The sequence below is a fragment of the Scylla paramamosain genome, chromosome 3 (genome assembly GCF_035594125.1).
Source record: "Scylla paramamosain isolate STU-SP2022 chromosome 3, ASM3559412v1, whole genome shotgun sequence".
Taxonomy (NCBI): domain Eukaryota; kingdom Metazoa; phylum Arthropoda; class Malacostraca; order Decapoda; family Portunidae; genus Scylla; species Scylla paramamosain.
Window position 1 is genome coordinate 14,500,001 of NC_087153.1, and position 12,407 is coordinate 14,512,407.

Genomic DNA, 12,407 nt, shown 5'->3' on the forward strand with positions numbered 1-12,407 from the left:
CACTTCTCATTTCCCTCTTCTTCATCTTCCTCACGTCAACAGCACCCTCTGATATTTCTTCCTACTACTTCGTACGCTAAATATTACTATCCATTCTTGGAAATCCAATCTAATTTTCCTATTTTTTCCTGCATATCCTTACATTTATTTTTCTTCTTCGCATTTTTCACTGTTAATCACGTGTTTCCTGCCCTCCCGTGTATTCATTCGACTTTCTTGAGTTGCGAATTTCGTTGATTTTCATTCTAGTTTTGTCTCATTCCAATATATTTAGTTGTTTCTCATCTAGTATTTTATTTCTGTTTTCCATGATTCTTCATTTTATTAGTCCTTTCTTCCATTCCTTCATTCCGTTCACTTTCCTTCTTCTCTCTCTTTTTTTCGTCTCTCTCTTCCTGTACTTATACTTTGCTTTCCTCATCTCATTTCACATATAAGAATAGACCATTTTTAGAATTATTTTTTTTCTTATTCCTCTGCTGCTATTACATTCAGGTTCCATCCCTCTCTCCTCCTCTCTCCCCTAAAAGAAGAACAAAAAAAAAAGTAAGAAAAAAATTCATCCCCCATGACATGAAAAAAATAATCTCACATTTATCTTCCTTGGGATCTGCGCGCTTTTTTTTTCTCTCATTTTATCATTCTTCCTTGCTCGTATTGTCATTCTGCCTCTGCCTCACACAATGATCAGTAGTCTTTTATTATTTTCCGTGATATTCTGTGACTCAATCTTATTTTCATGTCAATTTTCTTTTTTATCTTACTTTATCTATCTATCTATCTATCTATCTATCTGTCTGTCTATGAGAGAAGAGCATTACTTTTCTGATTAGCTTAGTATATAGATACGAGGTGTATACAGAATCCCACCTCTTTTGGCTACAATGTTGGATGCCAGGCCCATCCCTCTTAACAGTAATGATTATAAAATGCATCTACATAAACATACAAAGACACACACAAGCACTAAAATTGAGTAGACAACTCACCACACTGGAGGAACCACCACCACCTTTCCTTCCTGCTTCCCTTCATCTCTCATCTTCTCTCTTGTTCTTCCTTAGTTTCATTCACCTCTCCCTATCCTGAAAAGAAAAACACGAGATTTAAAATTCACACAGATGATCTACCAACACAATGCACCACAACGCAAAAAACAACTGCTACTGTAACTACAACGCGTATGCAAACTGAAACCAGAACAAAGGGGGAACACAGACTTGAATGACCACAACCTACGAATTCCGGTACAACTTTTCTAACCCCCTCACAGCAGACAAAGCAGCATAAAGTTACATGGTAGAATATTTCCCTTACCGGAGCTCTCGTTATGTTGGACTTTACTCGTAGCTGACTATACATGGCGCTTTCATCACTTCCACGCAGCACCGCACACCTCTGTACCAACTAAAAACCTCAGTGATACCTAACGATTAATCTTCAATATCAAACAACGGAGCAAGCATAGTAGATAAACACAGCTCTTTGCCATTTGCTCACACAATTAATGTCACTCATTTGAAACACTAAATATGCATAATGGGAGTAAGTGCGAGTGATATCCGACAATTATATAAGCACTCAAAAAACTGACACGTGCATCAGGTAATCATACTCTGACCTTCAACATCCAAGCCACGCAGGTATATATTTTAGAATCAACACTATACACTCAGCGCACCTCATTACGCTACACCTCCCCCCACCACACACATATACCATTTTCTCGAACACCTTGCAAATACCTGTCAAGAATCGGTCAGTTCTCAGGTTCCATAAGACTGTTAGCAGATCAGAGGACTTGAGAAGGAGGAAAAACGGTAAAATCAGGTGATGTGCACTGATTGGCCTGAGTATTGCCGACTTATGACCTTGACTTCACCTGCATGAGTTATTTAATGAATTGTATAAGAGATGAAATGCAGTATTTGTTAATCTCTGTTGGCGACCAAAATTGGGCAGCTCGTCGGTATTTTTTTCTTTCTATTTATTTGCGGATTAAGTACGGGAAAATAATAAAATAAAACCAAACAAATCCCTGTTAATTTGCCGCTCCCCAGTACGGTAAACAGAGAAGAGAATATATATACTTCGAAAGACAATACTTGTGAGCAAATAGAATAAAATGATCCCAGTGCCTCTGTCTTTTTTACTTGCCTTTCACAACGCTGGCAGAAAAACAACACATGCACCTCTGCTCTCTTTGTGTGATTGGAACGTTAATAGTCATGTTTGCGGGAGAGAGAGAGAGAGAGAGAGAGAGAGAGAGAGAGAGAGAGAGAGAGAGAGAGAGAGAGAGAGAGAGAGAGAGAGAGAGAGAGAGAGAGAGAGAGAGAGAGAGAGAGAGAGAGAGAGAGAGAGAGAGAGAGAGAGAGAGAGAGAGAGAGAGAGAGAGAGAGAGAGAGAGAGAGAGAGAGAGAGAGAGAGAGAGAGAGAGAGAGAGAGAGAGAGAGAGAGAGAGAGAGAGAGAGAGGCATTCTTAAGACATTCACCTTCTCAGAGAACGCTGCAAGAGGACATCAAATATGTACATTACTGAACAAGGACGTATTTCCAACAAAACCAATTACTGTGTTTTATAGCAATGATTCGTTTTTACGCCAAACAAAATGAATGAATCAGTGGAGTGTAATTTGGCTTAGCAATCGCCATAATGGCAATTACTTGTGTATGAAATTACCAAAACACCGGTTGTTGTCAATGCAAACCTTTCTGTGATGAGCGTATATATGTTTGTGGTGAGTTTTGTTATGTACGGTATATTGCAATGAATGAGAATTAGACATTATTATTATTATTATTATTATTATTATTATTATTATTATTATTATTATTATTATTGTTATTATTATCATTGTTATGACTTATGGGGTGAATATTGTAATGTATGACAATGCGAATATTTTATATGGCTACAGGCTGCATATTGTTTATGGATTCCCTTTAAAACTAATATTATCTATGGTTGTCCTCTAAGATGAATATTGTAGTGTACAGCTTCCCTATAGGATGGATACTGTAGTGTATGGTTCTCCTGTAGCATGGATATGCATGGCTGTCCTACAGGATGAATGCCACCACGTCTGCTTTTCGCACACGAGTATGGTGAAACACATTTCCTGAATTTCATGTATATTTTTTATGTTATGTTTTTACGTGAACTAATTTATAGTACGAAATTACGGAAGTGAGTCCATTCAAATATCATAACATTTATTGGATTGCTGGCATGAAAATAAAATACAACTATGACGATGTAACATATTACCACTATTTTTAATTCCAGTTATCAATTTAGTTTTCACTTGTATGATAAAATATTACTATGTTAAAGAGGAATACTGTCACTGGAAATATACCCTCTGTAACATTTTCTGTCAACACAAATCTTTATGTCACGCAGGAATTGAAAGAGGACAGTGTGAGGAAACTTCCCAAGCTTGTCAGAGACTCGCTGTGTTCCCAAACATCCTCCCAACACCACTCCAATATGGAAAATCTACCATTTGTCAGACTTTTCGATGCATCTTGTAATTATTTATATTTCCTTTCCTAGGGAGAAAAATAAAAGGTTCATAAGATTCTACAAGTTTCGACCTTCTGTGATATAAAAGAAACACCTCGCACACGTCTGAGCCACTATTATTCAAGCCCTCAATTTTATGTATAATGCACGCAATATTCGCACTATTTTTCTGATATACTCTGATAATCGCCAGCGAGTATTGACATTACATCCAGTAACACTTAAACTTATTTCACTCTCAAGGCAAACTCTCACGCTCTTCAAACAGCTGAATTTCCATTACTATATTACTCATGTGTTGGTGTCCGACGCAGTGGCTGGGCAATAAGGGCTAGTCACGATCCACTGCTAAAGGTCCTGATGGTTGCTGCGTCCACTAGTTACGTGTTTCATGCCGCGAGATTACGTCGATGGTTAGCTCCCATGACTGGCCAAACTGTACATCTGCATAACCTATCCCTTATCGTGGCTGCATCAAGATCAATTTGTTAATTACTTAAAGCGCGAGGCATAATGAATCCTGCAAATCAATCTAATGATAGGTAATCAACAACATATCACTTTATGAGTCCACATCATGAAAGTTTTCGCTTATATTATAGAATTTCATAAAATGCTATGATGAAAATATTAGGAAAGCAGAATGCTATTATAGCGTAATTGTGAGGGGAACCGGGTGAAAGAGAGTAAGTAAAGTGGGTAATGGGTAAATTAAGTTCGTGAACCCTGTATTGCAAACAACCATAGGAGGAGTACATAAAATGTACTTCTATATAACATTTTGAGAAACAATGATGCACTTAATCTTATTTCAGTACTTAATATTATTTCGAGATTTTCAAACAGAAACAGGAAGCAATATTCAAATACAAATACAATTCTGCAGGCCAAGTACAGCCAGTAGGGGTCCCTGAGTGAAGAGTAAACTAAGTGTATGGACAGGAATGAAAGGAAAACATGGGCGTAAAGAAACTCTTGACTAGTGCACCGCGGGCCGAGGCGTGCGGGAGGAAGTGTGGCCATGAGTTATTCAACACGGAGCACCAAACAGCTGTTTTATTTCATTACGCTGACCTTTGCACAAGCACACACACACACACACACACACACACACACACACACACACACACACACACACACACACACACACACACACACACACACCTTGATCTCCCACGGTCCAGCTGTCGACCTGCTAATGCTTGCTACTGACCACAACACCTGCCAGGGAAAGGAAATAATGAGGTTAACTGGCCTCTAGTAATTAAGATCTCCAACTTTACAGACGTGGACTTTAAGCGACTGTAACTCACCTACACACACGCACACACACACACACACTGGAAGGAGAGCAGGAACTCAAGCAGGTTGCCAGATACATACATACACACATACATAGTATCATACAGGCAGACAGACACAAAGCTAGCAAGGGAAAACCCACATGATCAACATATCTCTCTCTCTCTCTCTCTCTCTCTCTCTCTCTCTCTCTCTCTCTCTCTCTCTCTCTCTCTCTCTCTCTCTCTCTCTCTCTTCCCTCCCCAGCATCCGTTTAATTATCTCTCACCCTTCCTCTTCCCTGCCTCTCCCCTGCTCCATCTTCTGCTCCTACTCCTGTCCCTTCTTCCGCGTACTTTCCACCTGTTTCCACCTGTCTCGTGGCCTGCCTCGTGTTTTGCCTCGAGCAGAGAGGGCAGAACAATAAAGGATTGGTTCCTTCATCCTGGAGTGTTACAATGCAGTTTTTTTTTTTTTTACATATACATGCGTTTCTCTGATAGTAGATGCGGTATTTATATATATATATATATATATATATATATATATATATATATATATATATATATATATATATATATATATATATATATATATATTTATTTATTTTTTTTTTTTTTTTGTAACTTTCTATTGTTCTTCTTTAATGTGTATGTGTTCTGTATGTCCATAACTAAATTGGCATTATCATTTTTTTTGTTATTATATATACTTTTTTTTCTTTTAGTGAATGGCAGCTCGTATTTTCCTTTTTAATTTTTCCGATCTCTGGTGGTAACCTTCATGTGCAAGATTAGTTTGTGTTAGTAAATTTGATGTTATTGTGTGCTGTGGCCAATCAATTTATTTATGTATCTCTCTACCCACTTGTCTACCTTCCTGCCTACTTACTTCTATTCTATTTTTTTTATTTATTTATTTATTTTTTTTTTTGTCACAAGTTTGTGATCAGTTCGGTTTTCTTATAGGTAACTTAATACATATCTCTTTTCGGGTGCAATATTTGTTTTTTTCTTTTCTTTCTTTGTTTTCTGTTTTCCTTTTATTTTCTCCAGCAACATTAAACGTTTATCACTATTTTTTTTTCCATTTACCATCAGTTCTTCCTTCTGCCAACATTTGCCTCTGGTCATGAGCGTGCTGTTGCTTTTATTTGTCGCTAACGCTCACTCATCGGGATAATAACGCATGTGAACTCTCTCTCTCTCTCTCTCTCTCTCTCTCTCTCTCTCTCTCTCTCTCTCTCTCTCTCTCTCTCTCTCTCTTAGCAACACACGCGTACCAGCATTAAATCACACAAGTGGAATCTACAACATATTACATTAAAACGGATGTACTCAGGCTCAAACACAAATAGTCGTGTTGTTTCTCATAATCATGGTAGAGTTTGTAAATTCTCTCTTGCATTTCAAAATACAATTTGTAAGATCTCATTTCTAAATATTGACGTTTTATTTCAGGAACTCCTATTGGGCTTCATGTGCTCTGTGAATGTACGTTTTATTGTTGCCAACAGTCTTTCCACTCTAATGAAATTACTTTGTTCCTTTTAATTTCCGCCTTTCTCTTTTAGTTTTTTATTCTATTAGTTCTCGTTTCAGGAAGCTCTATTCTTTTGCTCAGGTCTCTCATGATTTTTAATTTCTCCTAGCTTACTTTCTCCTTCTTACTTTATTACTTTTTTTTTTACTTTATTTTTTTTTACACTCCCAACACACATGCATTTTGTAGAGTGAATTCATCCCCCATCAGGGAATAGCGCCATACGACAGGAGTGGCGGCGACATGAGGCCACCTTAACCAGTCATGCAATATGGAAGTGCTGCCATTCATGTCCTGAATCATCCTTCGCCCTTTTTGCTTTATTTACGCCACGAAAGATCAAAAGTTTTCCTGGTTTCTTTTCCTTTCCACCTGAATTTTCTACTTATCTTTCTATTTTCCACACATGCGATGGTAACTCATTCACTCTTCATGAATTCCTTCATTGCGTTTCGAACCTTTGTGCCTCAGAATGACCGAGGGAGGAAGCAGTGTGGGGCGAAGGGCGGCGCCTGACTGGTGGCTGGGAGGTGATGCAACACACCATAGCAATCCGTGGATGTCTCACGCGACCCTACATTCTCCTTATTTCATTAGTGCCACTACACACGTTCCTGACTTGAATAGTTACCACCATCCTCCCTACACGGAGATCTGGCCGGCATTAGGAAGCCAAACTCGGTGTGTGTGTGTGTGTGTGTGTGTGTGTGTGTGTGTGTGTGTGTGTGTGTGTGTGTGTGTGTGTGTGTGTGTGTGTGTGTGTGTGTGTGTGTGTGTGTGTTTATACGTAGAATTGTTTCAAGGTCACCTAGTTCAGCGTCCAATGGGCCTTTTTTTATTTATTTTTTTATTCGCATTAGGAGGTTTATTCTCTAATATAACAGCTGCTAATGACACTTAAGAGTAACGACAGTGCTTCTTTTCTTGCACAGCTTACTCAACACCACACACTCAGAAGGTTAATGATGCGGTTTTACCTTAATTCTTTCTTCATCTGACAACCAAACAAAGCGTTCTTCCTCAGGTATACAACAAAGCCAGGTAAAAAATCCGTCTTGTCTTCTTATAAAACCACCTTCAATCGGAACACGACGCTGAATAGGAATTAAAGTGTTGCTCACGCGTGTCTGCTCGTGAAGGTCTGACTTGCCTGACGCCTGGACGACCACCGTGAGAGGACACTTTGGGGCTGCTCATTTATTCTTAATCTATTCTGGCTTTTATTGACTCATTTATATTTATTCCTTTGGCTGTCATGGCTTTTTCTTGCACTTAATATAATTGTCAGGGAAAGATTTAGAGTATGCTCTCGAAAGACACCACTCACAGGGAAAGGAGTGATGGAGAACTTGAAATCTTCTAGTATGGTTTCAGTTTTGTTAGGTAGAAATCAATTGCATTCGTTCATATAACAAGCACTGTCTTTTTAGTAGGCAAAGGGTTCATGCAACACAACACAACACACAGGTTTCAGTGAGCCAGTATGTTGAAGTCAGTGCCGAACTTATTGTCTAACTCATTATGGTGTTACGTTCTTTTTATATCATAACTTACCCATATTACTGGTCAGATGCACTCAGGTGGCACACAGCGACTACAATTGTCTCAGATTTAACAGTCTATTTTTGGGAGAAATTTCACGCATCTGACAAGTATGACCTGTCTGTAACTTGTGCTGGCTTGGGAAGACGGCAGGTTTGTGGTGGAAATAGGAATCTGGTTTCCCGCGCCAATCTCCTCCACACACGTCCCAAGGTGAAACATTATGGCTGAGGACGAGACAGGGAAGCACTTCCACTGCTCAGGTTTTGAACTGGAAGCCCACACTGCGTGATTCAAAAAAGATACATTACGTATTTTCTCTCCTGACCTTCACCTGTAATCTATTAAACAAACAATCCCTCAAGTATATAAAAAAAAAAAAAACAGGAATACAGTGAAATGTAGCATGAACAGTCACATAATACTGCAACTTCCCTTTACCTCTTCCCACTAGCTCAATAAATTCTCCACCTGCCTCCTCTCTCCCCCGCTCAGAGACGCACCCTTCGCCCGGTCCTCCTCCCGCCCTCCCCTCACACAGCTGGGCGTGACACAGCTCATAGCACTGTTATGTTTATGCCCAGCCAGTTTTTAGTCTTGTTGCCTCGCCCTCCCTCTCTGTATACCTGGCGCCACCTCGCTGCCTTCCTTGCCAGGTGGCCCAAACTGGTCTTTTTTTTTTTTCTTTTTATATATATTTTTCTTCCACAGATCCTCTTCCGGCTCCCCATGTAGCTACCAGTCTTTTTTCCCACAGTCCAGCTTTTTTTTCCCTTTTGCACTTTTTACTTTTTTTTTCCGGAGGATTATGTAACTCTCTTCCACCAACCCAGCTCTCTCTCTCTCTCTCTCTCTCTCTCTCTCTCTCTCTCTCTCTCTCTCTCTCTCTCTCTCTCTCTCTCTCTCTCTCTCTCTCTCTTGACTCGATTCTTAAGAAAACACGTTAAACCCGGCCTGAGTAAGAAGCAAGGGGCGGAGGTCAAAAAAAAGTTTGCGAAGTTAGAAAAGTTTGTGAGGCAGAGGCATCAAGCTTCATCCAGCCGCCACGCAACGCACATCTTACGGGCCGCTGGTGAGAAATTGTATAAGGGGAAAAATACACACAACTTTCAGAAAAAAATAGATTCGGCAAAGTCTTCTCCAGGTGAGGTTTCAGAAAAAAAGGTACGGGAATCTAGTTCGCCTGAAACCCGACAAAGGTGTGGGTGGTGGTAGTAGTAGTAGTAGTAGTAGTAGTAGTAGTAGTAGTAGTAGTAGTAGTAGTAGTAGTAGTAGTAGTAGTAGTAGTAGTAGTAGTAGTAGTAGTAGTAGTTGTTGTAGTATATAATTATTATTGTTGTTGTTGTTGTTTGTTGTTGTACCTTACGCACCTTGCATAATTAAAATGATTAATGTTAGTTTCAGTGAGAAAGGCGACACAACAACAACAACAAGCTCCTCATTACAGAGGTTCCTTTGACAAATATTACTGAGTAAGTCTGACTTCTTGTCTATCACGACTCAAACGTAAACACAACACTGGCCCTGCACCATTTCCATTATCACACCACGAGAAGCGACTCCCTTGATAGGAAAACACGTGGTCTCCTCCCACTGGTTATCCTCAGGCAGTCTCATTACTACGGATCACTTACCTGCTAACAAAACTTACCTGCTAACTAACTAACCCTCCCGATCATCCAAACCATTGTCACAGCACGGGAAGCGACACCCTGGATAGGAAAAGGCATGCAGTCCCTCCCATAAGCTATCCTCACCCAACCCTTGTACTTACCATCACCCACCTATCAACCACCTTCCCTCTCTATCATCTTTCACCACCATCCCAACCTAAACAAACCTTCCAACACCTGCCACCGACCATAAACTTTAAACACTCAACCACAAACGCCCCAAGAACAAAACACTGACACACATTCAATATACAAAGACCAAGCACTAACCTTGACTCACTAACACAAAGGTCTCACCGAAAAAAAAAAAATTTAATTAGATGAAGTGAACTAGAGTGTGACTTAGGGGTGTCTTGGGGGAAAGAACATACAAGTGACCTACTTATCATAAACTGAACACCAAGGATTCATGGTTAATTAAGTACCGCTGCAGCATCACAGGGAATAAGACGCGATGCAAGGGAGTGAGGTATGAAAAGTGTACAGAGAAGATAATGAATGGAAAGAATAATGGCGATGCTAGATAAAGACGACAGATAAGAGATGGGATGTGAAGGAATGGGTAAGAAAAAGCTGATCTGGAAGTGTGATTGGAAGAGGGAACTTGTGATAGAGAGAAGGTGAGAGGAAAAGCGAGGAAAAGAGGAAAGTTTGGGTTCTCGTATGTCATAGAGAAATTATATTAGCGGGAAAGGAGTAAAAGTTAAAACTCTTAACAAGTATAACATTATTACGCAGCAACGCAAGCCACCACCCCGGAAACACTCACTCACACACACACACACACACACACACACACACACACACACACACACACACACACACACACACACACACACACACACACACACACACACAGGAGGCAGGGATGTGTAGAAAGCAGGACAAGCAGCGTGTTGTGTGTCATCCTTTCTTAGTTAATAATGTCGTTAACTTGATGCATCGTGTAATTAAGCTGCTACACCGACAGAAGGCAATTATTATCTGAGACATCTAAGAGTTACACACACACACACACACACACACACACACACACACACACACACACACACACACACACACACACACACGAGGAGCTTATGTCGAGTACACTTCAGACTCAGAGAGAGAGAGAGAGAGAGAGAGAGAGAGAGAGAGAGAGAGAGAGAGAGAGAGAGAGAGAGAGAGAGAGAGAGAGAGAGAGAGAGAGAGAGAGAGAGAGAGAGAGAGAGAGAGAGAGAGAGAGAGAGAGAGAGAGAGAGAGAGAGAATTGACATAAATTAGCACGCAATTACAGGGCACACTGGCCACTGGAGGTAATCCACTCTAAATCTCTGTCGATAAGCAAGAGCCACCCATTCAGCCTTTATCGCGTGCCACCACTGGGCAGGTAACGAGCTGGATATATTTGAGCCTGTTGTTTGTATTGCAGTATTCATAAGGCCGGCGGGTCATTCTGCTCCCACGCAATATCGAGGAGAAAAGTACTCTGGCTCTCCTAAACTGACAGCCTTATGAGTATCGCTCCTCCATCCCCCGAAGATTGGTTTTCGGGGAGTAAATACAGATATGTTATGAGTTCGGTAAACGTAAAAGTTTTGAGTAATTGGAATAGTTAAGTTACTTCAGTTGCGCACGTTGTGTTGATTTGGAAGCTACGCGCCCTTTCTCCTCCTCCTCCTCCTTTGGTCCACTCGTAACACTCATGCCATTTCCCAGAACTTTTTATGTTTAATGTTTTCACTCACATTATCATTTCGCTTTGCCCTGAGCTGACTCTATTAACCCTATCACTGCTAGTTAATCTTTGCCATAATCATCCACAACTTCCAAGAGACTTTTTTTTTAACTGGTCTCTAAAATTCGTACTTCTGCCGTTCAGCAAAGATTAAATTCTTATTCATTGTAATTTTTTTCGTTACGTCCATCCAGACAATTCATAACAATGTTAACAAAGGAGGAGCAATGCAGCAAAAGGGTTAATATCAATATGCAAACACTAGTAATGTGTCGACACGCGCCACTGGAGGCGGCACGTGTCACCAATTACATCAATTACATGGATGAGTTTATGGAAATCGTACTTGTTTCTTTAATTTTTATTGACAATATTTTTAAAATGAAATTTTTGTGGGAAGTTTCGAAAGCATTACGAGTTTGATATAAGTTGTCCCGCTTAAAGGGAGAGGCAACAGGGCCATGGTACATCTCAGTTTATGGCGACCACAATCAAATAATTATAACGATTCCGTAATCTAAGTTGACCTCTCCATCTTTATACATTTAGTACTACAGACAGCTTCCACACTCCACCACATCACCTATCCGCTATTGAAATACCAAAAAAAAAAAAAAAAAAGCATATAATTATGTTGGATAAGTAGCTAGATTACCTATAATGCCTTGCTAATGAGAAGCATTATACTTTACTTGATGGTATCCTCAAATGACGTATGAAATATAATTAAATCAATTCTAAAGTACTGGAAGGGTTAATGGCTTGTATGAATATCTCCTTACTGTGCTGGAGAGGCTCACGTCTGAACACCAACTTTCCTAAGTCAAGGAGTTTCATATTACACATAATTATGTTAGTGGAGTTTATTGCGAGATTCACTTTGATGTGTGTCACTGAACATCCCTCGTGTGTGAGCACAACTGAAAGCGATGTCTATATACTTGTTTTTCATTATTATTATTATTATTATTATTATTATTATTATTATTATTATTATTATTATTATTATTTACTTATCTACCTATCTTTACATTGATTTATTTTATATCTTTTCAATGATTTATTCTTTTTTTTTTTCTCTCTCTCTCCAGTCTGTCTTACCAAACATCAGCACGCAGCCGTTCAG

The 12,407-nt window shown here is 39.7% G+C and overlaps 1 protein-coding gene across 2 annotated transcripts in view; it reads right to left on the bottom strand.

Moving 5' to 3' along the window:
* LOC135091076 (G-protein coupled receptor GRL101-like) overlaps positions 1–12,407 on the bottom strand; it is a 214,069-nt gene that overhangs the window by 184,044 nt on the left and 17,618 nt on the right. For both annotated transcript variants that reach the window (XM_063988443.1, XM_063988452.1), the window contains exon 2: positions 990–1,085. The gene's annotated coding sequence lies outside the window, so the exon portion shown is untranslated. The remainder of the gene's footprint in view (positions 1–989; positions 1,086–12,407) is intronic.